We start from the raw sequence: 15357 nt of genomic DNA, 5'->3' as shown, positions 1-15357 counted from the left end.
ACACTGAGCTTACTTGACATGTTCTCTGAATTAGTTCTTGCTGATTTATGTGTCATGTCAGAGTAGCCACTACTTTCTGTCTTTTCTTTATCACACGTTGGCGTCTCCCAGAAGTGCCAAGAACTAGAATGATATGTGGATCGAAGTTGTGTATTAAATTTAGTTGGACAACACTAAAATGCATGGGTAAATAATACTGTTTGCCTTTTCAGTCCTAGAATTGTTTAAGTACTTTTAAGCTGTCGTTCAGCAAAGCACCAGTGGTCTAGTGGTAGAATAGTACCCTGCCACGGTACAGACCCGGGTTCGATTCCCGGCTGGTGCAACTTTTTTTTCCCTTGGGCCTTCTCACTTGTGTTTGCATAATTATACCCTGCCACCGATTCCCGGCTGGTGCAACTTTTTTTTTCCTTGGGCTTTCTCACTTGTGTTTGCATAATTATACCCTGCCACGGTATAATTTTTAGTTACACACTAATGTCACTTGTCCATATAGTGTTGATACAACTTACATGCTAATGTTACTTGTTCATACATCTTACCTACTAAAGTTTCCTGCATTTTGTATGCAAATTGACGAACCTGCTTAGTTGTTGAATCAACGAGTGGACAAAATAACACCTTTTTTCACTTTCCCATAAGGGCGGCTAACTAATTTTCATTTTGTGAACAATCATGTTTTCGTCCCTCAGATTCAATTCAACCTAGTGTGTACCTCAACATCCAACTGGCTTTTTTTGGTTATCAACATTTCTTTTTGTTTAAGGTTTCTTTCAGACTGATTTGTGGGGTGTCTTATTTTTTCAAAACAAAGTATATGTCCACGGAAACGACGCGTCATTTGCCCTTCTTCCGACCTAGAGCATGAGTTGCTTATTTTTTTCTGGTAGGCAGTGAGACTTTTATTTTGAATTGAAAACAGTAGAACATTACTACATGCATTTTTTCTTTCTTTCTGTAGAGTACATATCTACAAGAAAAAAAGAAGTTAAATGAAGGAGTCTACCCATCTCTAGCGATGTACATAAGCTTTCCTTGTAGTTTTATGGGTTGGTAATTTGAGTTGCTCGTGCAAACTGAGCATGATGATCAGGTTCCTTGTGGTGGAACCAACACAATAGGGTTCAAGTGCTAGACCTGGTAGTTAAACTAAGTTCGAAAAGGAAAAAAGAATGAGATAGTACGAGCTGGGGGCATCAACATAACAAGCCCACAAAAGGACTTGTACGCATCTGTTTCCCCTTTTGTACTGAAAAAACTATTTCCCCTTTTACCAAGCAGGGTATGTCTTTGTCTCCAACATCCGGTTTCCCTCTCCCGTCCCCTTCTCTATAGTTCAAAGTGAGGCTAGATCATGACAATTGTCCCTAACAAAAATTGTGACAATTGGTGATAGCGATTGAAATACCACCAAACATTCAAACTAAGATATTACGCCTGGCAGGATTTGAACACTTTGGATGGTTGTGCCCTTTTGTCGCTAGCATTAGATGCGAGAAAAATTTAAGCTCGGTGTTCAATACGTCTACGTTTGCTATCCGTATCCTACATGTGAGCGGGGAAGGGCCCCGGTCTGATTCTTTCAACGGCTATGGTTTTGCTTTTGGCAAACTACTTTGAAGGTCCGTAAAGCTGCTGATCAGCGATGGAGCCGCGTCGAGCTTGGGCGAAGAGGTGATTTGTCTTTTTACCCTTTGGTGGCCGCTTCGGTGGCGTCGAAGGAAAGGGACAGGCGCTGGTATTTTGCATAAGATTTTCCTATCTTTTCAGTCATGTATGGTCGGTGCTTACGTGCCTTGTAACTTGATTTTTATTCTATATAAATGAGACATGTATTATCATGAAAAAAAAAGATTGTGTGTTGAACATTGGTCGCGTGTTTGACTCCAGGCTCCCTTTTTTTTAGTTTTTGTACCAATATGCAGTACAGTGTGGTTGGCTTTTCCCGCGAATAAAAAAAATATGAGGGTGTTTTGTATAAAAATAAGTCAGCTGAGCGCCACCACTCTCTGGCAGGTGGGGCCATACACCTTGATACGTCAGCACACATATTTTGTGACCGTATTTGCACGCGATGTCAAGTTAGATGACCACAAATCCGTATTTTCAAAGTTGTAGCATCAAACTGAACATCGAACGCAAGTTGTATGACTTACGGCGATATTACCTCCATATACTATAATGGATCATTTTTACTGTATCGTTTGGACCTCTGTTTCAATGTGTATAAGCTACTCTGCCATTTATTCGGCTTTATTTATATATAAAGGTGGGCTTCGACCTTTTTCTCTAGAAGAGAAGTAGGAAACAAATGTACTGTGGTCTGTTTGCCCATCACTTATTTTCCATCTCACCTGGTGATGGAGTTATGTTCGCTAATTTGGTTTAAGTTCTTTTTTTTTGGCAGCAGAATGTATTTACTTGTTACTCCATATAATGGACAAAATCGTGGTTGACACTGAGCTTACTTGGCATGTTCTCTGAATTAGTTCTTGCTGATTTATGTGTCTTTTTTTTTGGCAGCAGAATGTGTTTAGTTGCTACTCCATATGGACAAAATCATGGTCGACACTGAGCTTACTTGACATGTTCTCTGAATTAGTTCTTGCTGATTTATGTGTCATGTCAGAGTAGCCACTACTTTCTGTCTTTTCTTTATCACACGTTGGCGTCTCCCAGAAGTGCCAAGAACTAGAATGATATGTGGATCGAAGTTGTGTATTAAATTTAGTTGGACAACACTAAAATGCATGGGTAAATAATACTGTTTGCCTTTTCAGTCCTAGAATTGTTTAAGTACTTTTAAGCTGTCGTTCAGCAAAGCACCAGTGGTCTAGTGGTAGAATAGTACCCTGCCACGGTACAGACCCGGGTTCGATTCCCGGCTGGTGCAACTTTTTTTCCCTTGGGCCTTCTCACTTGTGTTTGCATAATTATACCCTGCCACCGATTCCCAGCTGGTGCAACTTTTTTTTCCCTTGGGCCTTCTCACTTGTGTTTGCATAATTATACCCTGCCACGGTATAATTTTTAGTTACACACTAATGTCACTTGTCCATATAGTGTTGATACAACTTACATGCTAATGCTACTTGTTCATACATCTTACCTACTAAAGTTTCCTGCATTTTGTATGCAAATTGACGAACCTGCTTAGTTGTTGAATCAACGAGTGGACAAAATAACACCTTTTTTCACTTTCCCATAAGGGCGGCTAACTAATTTTAATTTTGTGAACAATCATGTTTTCGTCCCTCAGATTCAATTCAACCTAGTGTGTACCTCAACATCCGCTTTTTTTGGTTATCAACATTTCTTTTTGTTTACGGTTTCTTTCAGACTGATTTGTGGGGTGTCTTATTTTTTCAAAACAAAGTATATGTCCACGGAAACGACGCGTCATTTGCCCTTCTTCCGACCTAGAGCATGAGTTGCTTATTTTTTTTCTGGTAGGCAGTGAGACTTTTATTTTGAATTGAAAACAGTAGAACATTACTACATGCATTTTTTTTCTTTCTGTAGAGTACATATCTACAAGAAAAAAAGAAGTTAAATGAAGGAGTCTACCCATCTCTAGCGATGTACATAAGCTTTCCTTGTAGTTTTATGGGTTGGTAATTTGAGTTGCTCGTGCAAACTGAGCATGATGATCAGGTTCCTTGTGGTGGAACCAGCGCAATAGGGTTCAAGTGCTAGACCTGGTAGTTAAACTATGTTCGAAAAGGAAAAAAGAATGACATAGTACGAGCTGGGGGCATCAACATAACAAGCCCACAAAAGGACTTGTACGCATCTGTTTCCCCTTTTGTACTGAAAAAACTATTTCCCCTTTTACCAAGCAGGGTATGTCTTTGTCTCCAACATCCGGTTTCCCTCTCCCGTCCCCTTCTCTATAGTTCAAAGTGAGGCTAGATCATGACAATTGTCCTTAACAAAAATCGTGACAATTGGTGATAACGATTGAAATACCACCAAACATTCAAACTAAGATATTACGCCTGGCAGGATTTGAACACTTTGGATGGTTGTGCCCTTTTGTCGCTAGCATTAGATGCGAGAAAAATTTAAGCTCGGTGTTCAATACGTCTATGTTTGCTATCCGTATCCTACATGTGAACGGGGAAGGGCCCCGGTCTGATTCTTTCAACGGCTATGGTTTTGCTTTTGGCAAACTACTTTGAAGGTCCGTAAAGCTGCTGATCAGCGATGGAGCCGCGTCGAGCTTGGGCGAAGAGGTGATTTGTCTTTTTACCCTTTGGTGGCCGCTTCGGTGGCGTCGAAGGAAAGGGACAGGCGCTGGTATTTTGCATAAGATTTTCCTATCTTTTCAGTCATGTATGGTCGGTGCTTACGTGCCTTGTAACTTGATTTTTTATTCTATATAAATGAGACATGTATTATCATGAAAAAAAAAGATTGTGTGTTGAACATTGGTCGCGTGTTTGACTCCAGGCTCCCTTTTTTTAGTTTTTGTACCAATATGCAGTACAGTGTGGTTGGCTTTTCCCGCGAATAAAAAAAATATGAGGGTGTTTTGTGTAAAAATAAGTCAGCTGAGCGCCACCACTCTCTGGCAGGTGGGGCCATACACCTTGATACGTCAGCACACATATTTTGTGACTGTATTTGCACGCGATGTCAAGTTAGATGACCACAAATCCGTATTTTCAAAGTTGTAGCATCAAACTGAACATCGAACGCAAGTTGTATGACTTACGGCGATATTACCTCCATATACTATAATGGATCATTTTTACTGTATCGTTTGGACCTCTGTTTCAATGTGTATAAGCTACTCTGCCATTTATTCGGCTTTATTTATATATAAAGGTGGGCTTCGACCTTTTTCTCTAGAAGAGAAGTAGGAAACAAATGTACTGTGGTCTGTTTGCCCATCACTTATTTTCCATCTCACCTGGTGATGGAGTTATGTTCGCTAATTTGGTTTAAGTTCTTTTTTTTTTGGCAGCAGAATGTATTTACTTGTTACTCCATATAATGGACAAAATCGTGGTTGACACTGAGCTTACTTGGCATGTTCTCTGAATTAGTTCTTGCTGATTTATGTGTCTTTTTTTTGGCAGCAGAATGTGTTTAGTTGCTACTCCATATGGACAAAATCGTGGTCGACACTGAGCTTACTTGACATGTTCTCTGAATTAGTTCTTGCTGATTTATGTGTCATGTCAGAGTAGCCACTACTTTCTGTCTTTTCTTTATCACACGTTGGCGTCTCCCAGAAGTGCCAAGAACTAGAATGATATGTGGATCGAAGTTGTGTATTAAATTTAGTTGGACAACACTAAAATGCATGGGTAAATAATACTGTTTGCCTTTTCAGTCCTAGAATTGTTTAAGTACTTTTAAGCTGTTGTTTAGCAAAGCACCAGTGGTCTAGTGGTAGAATAGTACCCTGCCACGGTACAGACCCGGGTTCGATTCCCGGCTGGTGCAACTTTTTTCCCTTGGGCCTTCTCACTTGTGTTTGCATAATTATACCCTGACATGGTATAATTTTTTAGTTACACACTAATGTCACTTGTCCATATAGTGTTGATACAACTTACATGCTAATGCCACTTGTTCATACATCTTACCTACTAAAGTTTCCTGCATTTTGTATGCAAATTGACGAACCTGCTTAGTTGTTGAATCAACGAGTGGACAAAATAACGCCTTTTTTCACTTTCCCATAAGTGCGGCTAACTAATTTTCATTTTGTAAACAATCATGTTTTCGTCCCTCAGATTCAATTCAACCTAGTGTGTACCTCAACATCCAACTGGCTTTTTTTTGGTTATCAACATTTTATGTTTACAGTTTCTTTCAGACTGATTTGTGGGGTGTCTTATTTTTTCAAAACAAAGTATATGTCCAGGGAAACGACGCGTCATTTGCCCTTCTTCCGACCTAGAGCATGAGTTGCTTATTTTTTTCCTGGCAGGCAGTGAGACTTTTATTTTGAATTGAAAACAGTAGAACATTACTACATGCATTTTATTTTCTTTCTGTAGAGTACATATCTACAAGAAAAAAAGAAGTTAAATGAAGGAGTCTACCCATCTCTAGCAATGTACATAAGCTTTCCTGGTAGTTTTATGGGTTGGTAATTTGAGTTGCTCGTGCAAACTGAGCATGATGACTAGGTCCCTTGTGGTGGAACCAACGTAATAGGGTTCAAGTGCTAGACCTGGTAGTTAAACTAAGTTCGAAAAGGAAAAAAGAATGAGATAGTACGAGCTGGGGGCATCAACATAACAAGCCCACCAAAGGACTTGTACGCATCTGTTTCCCCTTTTGTACTGAAAAAACTATTTGCCCTTTTACCAAGCAGGGTATGTCTTCATCTCCAACATCCGGTTTCCCTCTCCCGTCCCCTTCTCTATAGTTCAAAATGAGGCTAGATCATGACAATTGTCCCTAACAAAAATCGTGACAATTGGTGATAACAGTTGAAATACCACCAAACATTCAAACTAAGATGTTACGCCTGGCAGGATTTGAACACTTTGGATGGTTGTGCCCTTTTGTCACTAGCATTAGATAAAAATGAGAATCTGGCAACCACAACACACAACCCCTCAAAAGGAAAAAAACTACAACACAACTGGTCTGGATCTGGATTCTGAACCCTAATCAAGATTGGAGTTGCGCCCTCCTTCACACTGAAACACTACCAAACAAACAAACTATAAAGTGTACATCTAGCATGGTTTAAACACAACTCAAAATCCGGGGCTTCAGTCCTTCAAACCTAAGTGTTGGGAGCACAGGGTATTCTCCCTTCAAACCCTGAAGCATTGCATCCCCATTCGACCTGACCCTCAGAGTCAAATCGAAATGATCAATCTAAAGGTTACGATAGCTAGTGCGGAGTAATTAATGGGGTCGACCGGTGTGGTCCGTGATCTGAAATGAAGAGAGAAGAGACCAAATCTCGAGGGTAAATGATATTGAATCTTTTTATTGAGTGTGTTATCACTCCATCCAGTAATGTAAACAGTGTCATGGTTCTAGACATTACTTCCAATTACAATATATTCATGAAATCAAAATGTATAATGTGAAAAAACTTTTTGAGGTAATTCACACGTATGATATAAAATATTCATGGCCAAAACTTGAGTTTTACTCCGTCGATCCATTTGATTCTCAAACGAACTAGCAAAAAATGCATAAGTGCATCTATATGCACAAATGGCTTATTGGGGTCCATGTTTAATAGGAAAAGTTTCAATCCGACAAAAATATAAAAATTTACGCACTAAAGGAAAAAAAGTGGGAGTAGATGACATATCAACGTTATAAAGGGAATGATTTTCTATTCTGCAAAACCCAATCGAGTTTAGGTATCTCCTGATGGAGATACTATGGCCAATCAACGTTTTTCCTTCAATATATACCCTGCCACTCATCCCTTACCCAGGAACTCATGCCTCTCCCAGCAGCATCGCCACCTTATTTCTCAATAGTGTCGCCTTCAAATCTAGCGAGGCCACCAAGAGCGCCACCACCACTTGTATTTACCAAGTGCCTCATTCCATGCCCTTGCATTTTCTCCCACTTAACAACCACCACCTTCAGGTAGCTAACGAAAAGAGAAATTGTCGGCCCATGACAATGATGAGAAAATGATAAGATGTATTTGGTAGCAAGATGGACATTTGGCGAAGGGAATTCGATGAAACGGTGTTCTCCTCGGTGGTGTTAAGTTGTTTTGGATGGCGGTAATGCTCATGCACTCTTTGACATGGGCAGGACAATCATGAACCTTGCTGAGATGAGTACTACCGCCAGGAGTACTATTCTTCAAGAGAATGGCAAGGTAAATCCCTTGATGATTCCTAAAAGAATTTATGACATAGATCTCTATCTTTCTAGTTAACCAGTTTTGTATGATAATAAATCTTTTTTGTAGTTGCATATGTATAGTCGATCTTTTTGTGTAAACTACATATTGTATATTACCGACAAAGGAAGGATCAAGGTAACCTTTTGAATTCGCGTATTTAATAATTTTTGTGTTTACCATTAACAACTTACAGATCACTCATGCATCATGTTGTAAAAGATGAACTATTTAACATGGAACGTAGATCAGTCAACTTAGGCCTGATAGTAAGAAATCACATTACTGCACGAGTCAGCCATCTTAGTTCACATACTAATTAATACGAAATCACATTAGTGCAGTTCAACAAATTGGAAATGTCTATTGCTCACTGATTGGCATATTACTTTCACATGTGAAGATTATAGTGTTTTTTAGCATATGATGAGAGAAAATAAAATCAGAAGAGTACATGATACTTAGTGGGGTTAATTTGAAGCTCATCCCCCAAATATAGAAAAGTAAAATACATTCTCTCTCATGAAGAGATAGTTTCTTCTGACCAACCTAATGATAACATCATTTGTTCTTCCTTGTCATGACATAGGACATTCCTGTAATAAAGAACAACTTATGACAAAGTCGAAAACCTGATTTAGCCCCAAATCTATTTCTTCAGACACTGAATTGTTTTTTCCAACTCAGTCTTCTCAGCCTCTCGAGCTTCACATGCTTGCTTAATCATTTCCACCGTCCCCACTTCCCTTTTTGGTTGAAAAAATTCTTGATCTGAATTTCTCCTGCTTGAGCCCACCTGACCATATTTGTCCTGCTCAAATGGCCTTAGATAGTAGAGTGTTCTAGTAAAAACCACTTTCTCAGCTTCTTCAACATTTTCGTAAGCCACAATCTTCTCGGACTTCTTCTTGCCCTTCTTGCCGCCGTCCTCCTTGGACGCCGTCTTACCCGCCGATGGCCTCTTATCCGCCGTGGGCTTCTTCCCCTCCGGGGTCTTCTCGGGCACCGACTTCTTCTCCGCCGTGGGCTTCTTCCCCTTCGGGGTCTTCTCAGGCACCAACTTCTTCTCCGCCGTGGGCTTCTTCCCCTTCGGGGTCTTCTCGGGCACCGACTTCTTCTCCACCTTGGGTGCCATGGGTACTTTGACGGTGTGGTGCGGTGGTCGAGTTTGGTTGGAATATTTGGGCTGGCGGACTGCAGATGCTGCGATGTGAGGAAACAGAGGGCGCGGCGAGATTGTTATAGTAGGAAGCAGGACAAAGGAGATGGCCTGTGATTGGTGGACACGCTGGTGCCACGGATTGATGCTTTGGAGTACTTCCAGCCGTTCGCTGCTGCTTTTGGATGGACGGGCTAGATGAATCAGATCGATGACGTGGCCAAAACGTGCACGAGCGGGGACTAGAAGAGTTGGGTTCGATCGATAGTGGCCTGGCCTGGGTGCAAAGTTCGCCATCTGGGCCAGGCAGGCCGACATGTTAGCCCGTGTGCCCGCCCTACGGTGGGCCTGGTCCGACACATATCTAATCGGGTCGTGCCGACGCGTGGCCCGTCTGGGGTCGTGCTGGGGCCTCGAGGTTGGGAAAGTGTGCCGGCACGGCATCACCCGTTTAATTTTTTCCAGTTCTTTAAATATTAGCTCGCAAAACAGCCTAAATAGGCCTAAAATAGCCCCAAATCAGACGAGTTGGTGTCTAAATGCGTCAGTGGGCCGACCCGTTTCCTTGTTGTGTCGTGCCTGGGCTAGGGAGCGCAGAACACGTGCCAGCCAAGCACGACCTGTGTAGTTTGCGTGCTTGAGTGGGTTGTGCCATGCCACACACGTATAGGAGTCATCCCAGCCCATCTGGCTAGGGTTGCATGGGTATGACGCCTCGCTGAAGAAGCATGGGCATCTCCAGTCAAAAGGAGGGTCACAAATTTTTTTGTCCTCTGGCGGTTTGTTTCCAATGAAACGAAGCTTGACGATGGCCTAATTGAGCCACGAGCTCCCAGCCGACGGCGATGAAGATATGAGAACCGATGATCAAATATGAGAGCCGACGAACCCTTCTCCTGAAAAACTCAACCATCTAAATACTTTGAGAGTTCAACTAAGTGTGGTTTAACTCATCATAAGTTTTTTTTTGAGGAGTTAAAACCCTTTTTGGAGAGACGCCCGCAAAGAGTGACACCCTAACGGCGTAGTCGCACAATATAAGGGCATGGCAGCTCTCGCGCTTTATAGGGAGCCAACCAAGGTCGAAAATGCACTTTGGTGGCCGGGCTTCAGGAGCCCGATCTTTTTTACAAAATATTAGTTTTTTATAACTACAAAATATTAGTTATACCTCAAAAATATTGAAACTTTTTGTGTGTGTATACATAGTTGTGCTGCATGTGTGTGCATATTCCAATATACATATTTATATGCAACGTATACAAAAGATGAAAAAAAGACAAACACATGAACCAACATGTGCTTGCGTATTTGTTGTTTTTTGGGCCAGATTTTTATCTTTTTTGGGTAGTGTCTTATTTATCATATTATTTTTAAAAAAGGACAGGTATGCACGGAATATCCAACTGTATTTGTATAAAAGAATCATTTTTTGAGACTTTAAAATACCTACTTCGAAAGGAAAAAAATATCGTGCTTCATGGGTCCCGGGTGCCAAGAAAACGCCGAGGAGACTTGTGTGAGATCTCACATTAGGTGAGATCAATGAGATCAAATTTTTTTAAATACATGTTCAAATATTCTCAATTTTTTTTTAGACACACATCAATGTTTGATGTACAATCTCAAAAAGTTTCAGCTCCTAATTCAACTTACATTAATATAAACAAAAACACAAAATCAGATGTGAATAGTGTCAAAGTACTATTCACCCAAAGCTGCCACTATTCACATTTCAATTTGTCTTTTTTGTATATCTAAATGTACATCGATTTTTGAGCTGATTTTTTTTCGGAGTTCTAGACATACCCACATGGATGTTGTCAAATAATTTTAGTTTTTTTTTTCAAAATGTGTAAATATGAATTTTTAGGATTAATCTCACAATCTCACCTAATGTGAGATCTCGTACAAGTCTTCTTGGCAAAAACCTGAACTCCAACCAAAACGACAAACTTCACCCACTAGTAGCATGTCAAGGTTGTTGAGATCCTCTGCAGTATCGCACCCCGTTGTGGTGCAAATGAAAAGTGAGGTCGGTGTACTGCGGTGCTACTACAGAGAATTCTAAGGTCAACTCCAACGCGCCGACAGAAACGAACACGAATTTGGTCTGTTTTTTGTTCGTTTGGGTCGGCTGGAGGCGCCCTGTCCGCCCTCGTCCGTGTTTTGTTGGCCAGTACGCCCAAATGACGAACCCATTTGGTCCACCCGGCCGGTAGCCGGCTAAATTTACTCAATTTTGCAGTTTAGACTTTCATGCATATAAATCTAACTAAAAATAAACATTGCACATAGTTACAACCAAATAAATCACATAGTTTCACACCAGAATAATAATTAGTTTACAGCAAAATAAAAAACTCATAGTTTACAATCAAATTTAAATTTCACAAATATATTAAAGGAAATTGGGCGATACCTCTATTGGTTGACAAGGTGAGTTCACATGTGCTCAACCAAATTATTTTGGGTTAAATGTGAGTTGCCCAATCACACATTTCACAATGAAATTGGGTGAACTATGCCAAGTTGCTAGTCCATGCTCAGGCACAACATTTTCACCCTGAGACAAAAACCTTTCATTGAAGATGGTGTGCATGATCCTCTACGAACATGGCGTGCATGATCACACAAGCAGTCATCATCATACACATCTTACGCCGGCTTCATGTTCTAGCGGGCTGATGAACTGTTGAGTATAATATTTATTTAGAAAACATAGGATAGTGTAGGATTTATTCTACCTTGCCTTGTACTCCAAGATGACCATGTACTCCTATATATATGCCCACAAGGCTCAAGCAATAAATCAACGATTCCATCAATCTCTCTATCCCTTCTAACATGGTAGCAGCCTTACCTCGATCCTAAACCCTAGCCGCCGCAGCTTTCGCACCCACGCGCCGCTCTTGGGATGGTCGTCCCCCATGACTGCCGCCGGGGGCTGCACCAACCGTATCTAGGGTTTGTCCGCCGATCGTGTTAACCGGCTGCCCTAAAGAATATTTTTCCCTAGCCCTTGCTCCGGATTTTCTCTCTCGCCGATCGATTGATGGTGTTATTTTTCTTTGGTTTACCGATCTAAAATCAGATTGCATCGCCCGCCGCCGCTCGTCGATTCTTCGCGCGCATCTACTTCAACCTTGGCTGACACTGCACCGGCCTCCGCCTCGTTCGTCCCGGCGCGTCTCTCGCGACTTCAACGATAACGACGCAGGTGGCCTCATGCTCCGTCTGCAGGCTAGCTTCGATGCAGTGCTCACGTGCATCAGCTCGTTGCATGCGCGATGCAATGTCCTGGACGAGGGTGTTTTGGAGATCATGATCGGGATCCGATCTGAAACACGTCCTGCGCAGGTTTGCCTGCTCGTGCGCGTTGCATTCTAGGCGGGTGTTGCCGCTTGCAAGCCTAGACGCGTCCCTGCACAGCATGTGTCTTTGCCAGGTCGTACTCCTGCCACGTCCGAGTCGCGCATGCGTGTTTTGGATACCTCACCGACATCTTCGTTTTCTTGATCTTGCCAACCGTGACTATGGTCTGATCAACCGTATACGCGTCTCTTCGCTGGATTTCATAGACATCGTCATCGAGTATCTGTACATCTCCACTGATCGAGCAAAGGCGGCTGCTGCGTCGCCCTGTCGGGCCACAGCACCGCACCGCCGTGGTTCTTTTCATGGCTGCATCTACTCGCGCACCGCAGCTGTGTAGCTCCTTCGGGCCGTAGTGCCGCGGCACACTGTCCACACCGTCGTCCGAGGCCGTCCTCGTGTTTGCACCAACACGCGTGCTGCTGCTACATTGCCCCTTCGGCCATAGTGCTGCGGCTCGCGGTCCACCGCCGCCCCGAGACCGTCTGCTTCAGGCCGTCCCCTTGGCTGCACCGACCCTCGCGCTGCCGCTGCGTCGCCCCATCGGGCCGTAGCGAGCGTGGCACGCGGTCCACGTCGCCGCCCCGAGGTCTTCCTGTCGCCGCCCTGACCCTCGTGTTGCTATTGCGTCGCCCATTCGGGCCGTAGCGCCGCGGTGCGCGGTCCACTCCGCCGTCCCCGCGCATCGACTTCCCGTGGTATGTGTCGCGCCGCCTCCCTTGGCGTGGGGACGCCACCATCCGCGCCGGTCTTCGTCACATAGTCGGGTTCTTCCTCGCCTACTTCGAGCATCGCCGCGCCTAACCCAGCCGCCGCCGCTTCTCGCTCACCCGAGCCGCGCCGCCCGTCCACCCCTTTCGTTTTCGTCCAACACCAGCCGGTCGCTAGCGTCACCATGATCTCCCCCGACCACTTCATATACTCCGACCACCGTCAGCGACATCGGCCCCGCGCCGATTGGCGTCGCAACCGTCATCGAGTCCCCTTTTCTGCTGGCCTCTCTGACTTCTTCGACATGGCGTATAACTCGTGCAGGTCCCAGTCCACGCATCCGGGTGCTGGCAATACCGATGCGTGCCTTCGTCCAGGACGTTTCCCCAGACCTGGCAAGCCTGGTGCGACGCTTCGTCAACTTCGTCTTCGTCCGTCTACACATGCCCTGTGCTGGCAACACCGATGCATGCCTTCGTCCACAACGTGTCACCGGGCTTGGCACACCCGGCGCGACGCCTCGTCAACCCCGTCTTTTTCCGGGCGCACCAGTTCTTCGACACTACTGCGCCCATGACTAACTCGGTGCCTCCTTGCACCCGCGGCTCCACGGTGACTTCCTCGACACCGGCCACCCCGACTCGACATCGACCACGGCGTTCTTCGCATGCATGGCTACCTCGACCACGGCTACACCACCCTACGCTCTCGGCTACATCGATAAAACGGCACAAAAGGCCACCGCCTTGCTTGAGCAACCTCGTCGGTTTCCACTCTAGCCACACCTTGTGCGATGCATCGACCATTACGACTGTGGGGGGGGGGGGGTCCGACGGCTTGCCTTCAGATTCTTCTCCAGTCTCACCGTCTGCGTCGCTACCGTTGTGACTGCGGGGGATGTTGAGTATAATGTTTATTTAGGAAACACAGGATAGTGTAGGATTTATTCTACCTTGCCTTGTACTCCAAGATGACCATGTACTCCTATATATATGCCCACGAGGCTCAAGCAATAAATCAACGATTCCACCAATCTCTCTCTATCCCTTCTAACATGAATGATAGCCCACTGAGATTGAAGCACACCAAAAGCATGCTCCACATCCTTCCTAGCACTCTCTTGTGCTTGGGCAACCCTAGCCCTCTTCTCCTATCGGATTGGATATTATCTTCACAAGAGTTGACCACTGAGGATAGATTTAATCAACTAGGTAGTATCCCTTGTTGTAATGGTGGCCATTTATCTCAAAGTTGACCCTTTTGCAAGCCTTTCAAACACCGAAGAGCGTTGAAGCACGTGATGTCATTGCGAGAACCAACCATGCTGAAAAAGGAGTGTCAAATCTAAAGATCTTGTGAAGCCAGAACTTCAAGTATGACAGTGCAAGCTTTAACATGCCGCTTATACTACTCCTGCCAAGCAAATGGACAGTTCTTCCACTTCCAGTGCATACAATCTATGCTACCAAGCATTCCCGGAAAGCTTGTCTTTGCATTGATCGCCAACAACCGGGCTCTATCCGCAGTATTTGGCTCTCTCAGGTACTCCGGGCCAAACACTCCTGCCACAGCCTCGCAAAACTTGTACAATGATGCAAGACATGTGGACTCACTCATGCGGAAATACTCATCCAGAAGATCATTGGGAATTCCGTATTCAAGCATCCGAATAGCTGCAGTGCATTTCTGAAAAGAGTACAAGGCAACCTTTCTAAGGGCATCCTCTTTGCATCAAAATAATCATCATATGCCACCACTCCTTCCCGAATACGGTTGAACACATGTCTCGCCACTCAGAAACAACGCCAAATCTTGGGATTGAAGAGTGGGGCTTCACTGAAAGTAATCCGCGTAGAGTAGGCAATGGCCGCTCTCTCTGTTGTGGTTCAATGTCGGAACATGGCCCCGGATCAATCCCCTAAACCTCAGCCGCTGCCTAGCAATGTGGTCATCGACTACCATAGTCGCAACCACAAAATCATGATCGTTCGATGAACAAATAAAATTATTGAAAAAGAACTCATCCCCACTGTCCATGGTACCTTGCGAGCAAAATGTCGAACACCTTGTGGGCATGGTGGGGTAACGACTGATGAAGAGCCCCACGCCCTCCACGTACATGCAGCTAGCCGGCTGAAGTGGAGGCGAGGGTGGTGCCGACTGCTTGGGAGTGCGAGGCCAGCAGAAGTGGAGGCCCAACATCCATGCCTTCTCGTGCTACGACGACGGTGGTAAGAGGCCACCAAAACCGGCAAGGGTGTGC

The 15357-nt window shown here is 44.2% G+C and overlaps 3 non-coding genes across 3 annotated transcripts; all 3 read left to right on the top strand.

Moving 5' to 3' along the window:
* Positions 1-254: 254 nt before the first annotated feature.
* Positions 255-325, top strand: TRNAG-GCC (transfer RNA glycine (anticodon GCC)). Its single transcript has one exon. It is a non-coding gene; the product is annotated as a tRNA-Gly (tRNA).
* Positions 326-2822: 2497 nt separating this feature from the next.
* TRNAG-GCC (transfer RNA glycine (anticodon GCC)) lies at positions 2823-2893 on the top strand. Its single transcript has one exon. It is a non-coding gene; the product is annotated as a tRNA-Gly (tRNA).
* A 2490-nt stretch (positions 2894-5383) lies between these two features.
* Positions 5384-5454, top strand: TRNAG-GCC (transfer RNA glycine (anticodon GCC)). The gene has a single exon. It is a non-coding gene; the product is annotated as a tRNA-Gly (tRNA).
* The last annotated feature ends 9903 nt before the right edge of the window (positions 5455-15357 follow it).

Source organism: Aegilops tauschii, chromosome 6, assembly GCF_002575655.3.
Source record: "Aegilops tauschii subsp. strangulata cultivar AL8/78 chromosome 6, Aet v6.0, whole genome shotgun sequence".
NCBI classification, from domain to species: Eukaryota; Viridiplantae; Streptophyta; class Magnoliopsida; order Poales; family Poaceae; genus Aegilops; species Aegilops tauschii.
This window is presented reverse-complemented; position numbering and strand designations above follow the sequence as displayed.